This window comes from Hypomesus nipponensis, chromosome 14, assembly GCF_054491055.1.
Source record: "Hypomesus nipponensis isolate SF chromosome 14, ASM5449105v1, whole genome shotgun sequence".
In the NCBI taxonomy this organism is placed as follows: Eukaryota; Metazoa; Chordata; class Actinopteri; order Osmeriformes; family Osmeridae; genus Hypomesus; species Hypomesus nipponensis.
In genome coordinates, this window is record NC_140374.1 from 12,456,044 (window position 1) to 12,461,971 (window position 5,928).

The window sequence follows — 5,928 nt, forward strand, 5'->3', positions numbered from 1 at the left end:
TGCCAGAAGCTGCCTTCAAGATCAGATAGTCAATTGGCCAAGTTGTATCTGGATAGTTTATAACAAAAGCTTTTGTCTGGCCCAGACCCACATACTAGCCCACCTGGGTCGCTGGTGGTGCTGTGGACATACACTGAAGCCTTCCAGATCTCCTCCGTGTTTGTTTCCTCTCCCAGAAAAGTGGATGCGAGTCAGAGGGCTAGCCAATCTATCTAGAATAGACAGATCCCAATGGAGGTGATGTGCAGGTAGACTCGGGCTGAATATTTCATGGAGGATGATAAATTCATGTGGGTGGTGGTGTTGGAGGTCTGAAGTCCCATAGGGGGGCTGCTGACGCTCATGTGAATGGCTCACTGGGCCATAGCTTAGGCACGCAACTGCCTCATCTCTGTGCGCCGTGGTCCTACATGTCTGCATGCACTGGCTCGATTCTCTGTGAGTCGGCGTCCATGTTTGTTTGCTTGTGCACGTAGGATGTGTGTGCATGTGTGTGTTTGCGTTCCGGAGCCACATTATGGGTGGGGCTGTGGAGATGTTGAGGACATTATACTGTTTCCAGTCATTTATTCATAGCTCTGTGGTACTTCACTGTGTTTGTCATCCATTTTTCATTAAGAAAGAGTAAATCACCAACAGCATGTGGTTCATTCCATCATAAATACTGCATGCCAGTTGCTGTCTATTTATGCCATACTTTTGCAGTTTGTCTTGATGAACTTGACATGCATGGTGGAAAAAGGCATTGTTACTTGGCTTGGGTACACTGTTGACACTGGGTACACCAGTTGTGTGTGCAACTTTTAATGAGGCATTCAGTCAAAGTGTTTCCCCATAGTAGGAAAGTCAAGTCGTTTCCTCCCCAGAGTTTCCCCTCAAGACAGCCCTTGGAGATCAGTAGTGGAGCAGAGGGGTCTGGTGGTGTGGCTGGGGTCTGGTCCTGGTGGGTGATGGCTGGTGGCTCAGCGTAGGGCTGGGGTCTGGGGGCCGGTTGCTGGTTGTTGGTTGCAAGTCCTGGAGGCTGGTCCTCGTGGCTGGTTGCTGGTTGTGGTGGCTGGTACTTGTGGCTGTCTGCTGGTCATAGAGGCTGGTCCTAGTGGCTGGTCACAGGGCTGGCCTATCCTGCTGCCTCCCGGGTGATGAAAGGCAGACCCCTCTCCCTCCCTAGTGAGCTCTGACGGCTCATACAGCTGGCTTACATCATATGGGGAAATACAAAAGCATTTGTATGTGTGTGTGTGTATGTGTGTATCTGTGTGTGTGGCAGTGACCCTTCACGTCCATTATATCTAGGACCCAATGCATCTGTCCTGTCTTAGGCAGCAACCCAATATCCGTGGCAACATAGTGTACTATATCCTTGAGTCATACATCCCAGCTCATCTCAGGTATGAAACTCATATGTCACCTCGGAGAAGCATTTTAATATACTTCATGGTCATTCATTCTTCTACGGCGTGTCCCACATCGGCTTGACAAACGACCAGCCTCAACATTCTAGAATCATCTGTGGCCGTGCATTTTGGGCTACACAGTATGTTACCCAGACAAGTCTGACGTCTCCAGATACAGTCTAGTTCTCCAATATTAGACTTGCTGTAGTCAATCACCGGTGGAATGTGTATGGCTAATCGAGAACAGTAGCTTGATGGTTGGACATGGGTGCATGGGTAACCTGGCTGGCCGGTGTCGTACACGCTAGGTGGGCGAGTACTGTTGTTCTTCTGCTGGCACCAAACTTGTTCTCCATTTGCTGAGCCAAATCCCTCATTTGGGGGATTAGACTTCAAACCCTGTGGAGATCCACTGGAGAGGTCAGAGAGAGAGGGGGAGAAAGAGATGAAAAGGGAGTGAGAGAAAAAGTGAAAGATATGTGGGGGTATCGGCGTGGGGCGCTGTAAGGGTGGGTGTGGAGGGGAGGTGTTTGTGCTGTATGAGGGTAAGGTGTAGGCATGGCGGGTGGTATGGGGGGGGGGGGGGGGTTGGTTGAAAAAAAGTGGGGGAACGGCCTGCCTGGATGAAGTGGAGCTCAGAGATCTGAGAGTTAGGGTGCTTGTGTGGGCGGGGGTGTAGCGGAGCAGTATTGCTTGAGGAAGGCTGAGTGTGCATTGATGGGGGGGGGGGGGTCCTCCTGACCACCTCAATGGATATCGACAGACCTCCTAAACGGCCTCCCCTTCCTCGCCACTTCAACCTCCCCGCCCCCATCACCCCCTCCCCACCCCCATCCAAAAACACAGCCCCCCACTCCCCAACATACCGAAGCTCTCCAACAGTCCAGCCCCTTCCTCTCACTCATCCAACTGAGTTTATAAACTCCTCAACGCCCAGAGAGGTTCACACCACTCCAGTCCCTCTCTGCTTGTGAAAAGGAGAGATTATACCATGAATCTGTTTTGGCACTCCTTACCAGACTCTTAGAAAGTCTTCTTGAAACATAACCCCCTCCGTAGGGATCTGTTTACACTCCTAAATACTCAAGGACGTGTCCCATTTTTTACTGGACTAATGTTATTCAGTGTGTTATTGAGCTGCACTTGGGTTTATAGGCAAGACGTGGGGACAGATCACACGCTGAAATGTATTAGGTTGTAAAACCGTATTTAGGTGTTCTAATGGAATTGAGTTCAAGGAAAGGATTGAGCTCAAAGCTGGAATAAACATTGTTGCAAGTGGAATGAGGAAAACAGTGGAGAGGAAGAATACAGCGACAGCATCGAGATGTGTGGGAGTGTTTATACAGAAGCTGGGAAAAACACTTAGGGGAGGGATGGAAAAGATGGAGGGGAGGAACTGTAAGTTGGGATGGGAACATTAAAGCGATGTGTACTTTACAAAGAGTGTGAGGGAGGATAGAAGGAGAGTAGTGATGGGTGAAGACAGAAGCAGATTGAAGAACTCTTCAGTGTCGGGGCATGAAAGCCTCTCTGCGTCACGGCCTGATGGTTTCCCACAACTCTCTGTGTCTGTCTCTGTCTCTGAACTAATAAAAAAATATGCTGTAATCACACTGCATTTGAGCTGCTTACCTTCAAAAATTATATATTTTTCTCCTCAATATGTTCCTCATCATATTCCAAGTACAGAAAGTGAACTTTAACTAATATGTTTGTAACTCAAAAAGTCAACACAATAGCCTGTGCAACGTTTTGCACAGTTTAAATATACTGTTTGGTCTATGATAAGAAGGCTATGCATCATTTCATACTTTCACAACGCTTCGGAGTTCCTGACAAACCTCCATCCAATGGAGTTTGATTTAAAGAGAGCTTGGACTGCTGAAGTGTGGACTAACGTCCTCAAGTGGGCCATTCACTCCTAATTTACTTCCACAATAGTTCTGTCTGGCCTAACCATGGCAGATTGGGTTACATCCCTGGAATAATGAGAGAATGCGTCAACGCTGCCAATCCCACCTTGTTGAGAATAGAGCCTGTCTGTTCCAGCCCCTAATCCAGTCTGTTCTGGAAACAGACTCTGTACCAAGACACTTGTTCTAAGCTTTCTGCTGGGACTCCAATGACGGCTAGCTAGCCTCAATTAGCATAAGCAGGAGGCCCATCCGCTCTGGGCAGGATTAGTTCTGCTTCTCTCCTGCTGTCTGATGGCTCTTTACAAACAGGGATACGGCCTGTTAGTGGTCTTTACCACCAGCCCCCTCGGGACCACCGGGCCCCCCCGGGGCCCCATACCCCAGGAGCGGACCCAGACCTCTCACATCCTTACACTGTCTCCTCACCATTGACCACAGGCTGGAAACGCCTCTGTGAGGACCAGATGTACTACGGGGACTGACATCTCATTTAGAACAGTATGGGAGAACGCACAGGGGGACTCCCTCTTATGCTATCATGGATTAGCCTGCTGACTGGTTTGGTTGTTGTCTAGGTCTGCCTGTTTTTTTGTTGTTGCCATCTTGTGTCATGCATGTAAACATCAAAATACATGAGATAGTCCGTGAAGCAAGAATATCTCTTCTTCATTGTTTGTTTCAAATGCTAGAAGATTGGAACCCAGAAATGACGTCAATGCTGTGTGCGCTACTTCCAGGAAGGCACATGTAGTCCAAGCTGTGAAAGTGTGGGAATGGAGGCTGGCTCCAGGTCTGCTGACAGACACAGGGATGTTGTAGTCTATCTGTCTGTATCCAGGCAGTCACACAGGCAACCATGTGCCGGAGCACTGAAGCTCTACTGTAGTGTGGACTTGATCCGAAATCCATTGGATGCATTCAGTTGGTATCTCTGATGGTTGTCATCGTGGAGGAGCCGGTCACACACTCCAGTGAGTTTGCTATCTCACTGTAGATGCATCCATAGCTAATCCATGTCACACACATGCAGTTACATCAGAGGTGTCTTCCACTGATGACTGGATTCAACAAATAAGCGAACACACAAACACACACCCTTAATGAAAAGGACACCGTGTGGTGGGCTTGATCTCTATTGAGATCAAACCCAACAGAGGAGCAGAAAAAAGGGGAAAAGAGACGATCATCTGACAGTGAACATCACAACACCGTCACAGGGTATCACCGTAAGAGGGTTCTTTTCTCTCGACAGCATTTGTATCACACAGTGGTTCTCTCAGGCAAACAAACCAAGAAATCAATGATAATGCCCGGTACTGTCTGCGTTATCAAAGTTCATCAGTATCTTAAGTAACAGGGTTGGAATCGGTCTCGCCATAAAGAAGCATCAACAACAACACTGTTAGTTGGTCAAAAGATCTAAACTTTCAAGGGAAAGGGATTTTTTTGGGGGGTGGGGGGGGGGAGAAATGAAGGCATGATGGAAGGAAGTATGAAGGAAATATGGAAAGAAGGAAGGAAGGAAAGAGAAACATAAGGAAGAAAGGAAGGAAGAATGAAGGATGAAAGAAAGGAAGGAAAGAGGGAAAAAAAGGAAGGAAAGAGGGAAAAAAAGGAAGGAAAGAGGGGAAAAAAGGAAGGAAAGAGGAAAGGAAGGAAGGAGGGAAGGAAAGATTGAAGGAAGGAAAAATAGATGAAGGAAGGAAAGAGAAAAGAAAGAAAGAAATAAAAAAAGGATTGAAGGAAGGGAGAGAGAGAGAGAGAGAGAGGGAGGAATAAAGAAAGGAACAGGAAGGCAAGTACAACAGTGTCTTCCAGGTAAGACCAGAACTGGAAATAGCTGGCCAGTCATTGTGACCTGTTGAACTAGATCTTTATTTGCATTGATTATCTGTATAAAACTATTAGATTGCCTTTTGTTTTATACGTCAGGGTTTAAAACCTTTTATATTACCCTATCTACTCCCAGTCTCTCTGTGCAAGCTAAACTATAAACAATTAATGAAATGTCTCGATAATCCCTCATGTTTAATGGTAGATCCTGGTGCTGTTATGACAGGCTTTGTGTTTGTGTTCTCTATCAGCATGTATATTCTTCAGTAATCTACCCATGACCTCACTTGCATACTATCAACATGCAGTCTGTGTTTTAGTTAAGGCTTTTGTGCCGGGTTCTACTAGAAGTCTCTACAAGTCCTCTGACAAAAATACTCAATAATCAATACAAAATAATCAACACAGAGCTTGTGTCCTCCTATGTCTCCCTGCTTTTGTTTCTTTCCAACAGTCGCCCTCTACCCACATCTCTTCTTTTCCTCTCAATTTCTCTTACTCTTTCGTACTCTCAGTGCACTCCCTCTTACCCTTTCTCCCGCCTCCACTATCTATCTTCTCCCTCCCTCCCTCCCTCCCTCCCTCCCTCCCTCCCTCCCTCCCTCCCTCCCTCCCTCCCTCCCTCCCTCCCTCCCTCCCTCCCTCCCTCCCTCCCTCCCTCCCTCCCTCCCTCCCTCCTTCCTTCCTTCCCTCTCTCTCTCTCTCTCTCTCTCTCTCTTTCTCTCTCAAGCTACGCTGTCTGGCTCAGCTGTTCTCAGTAGCTCTGTGTGCTGTGTGGACGA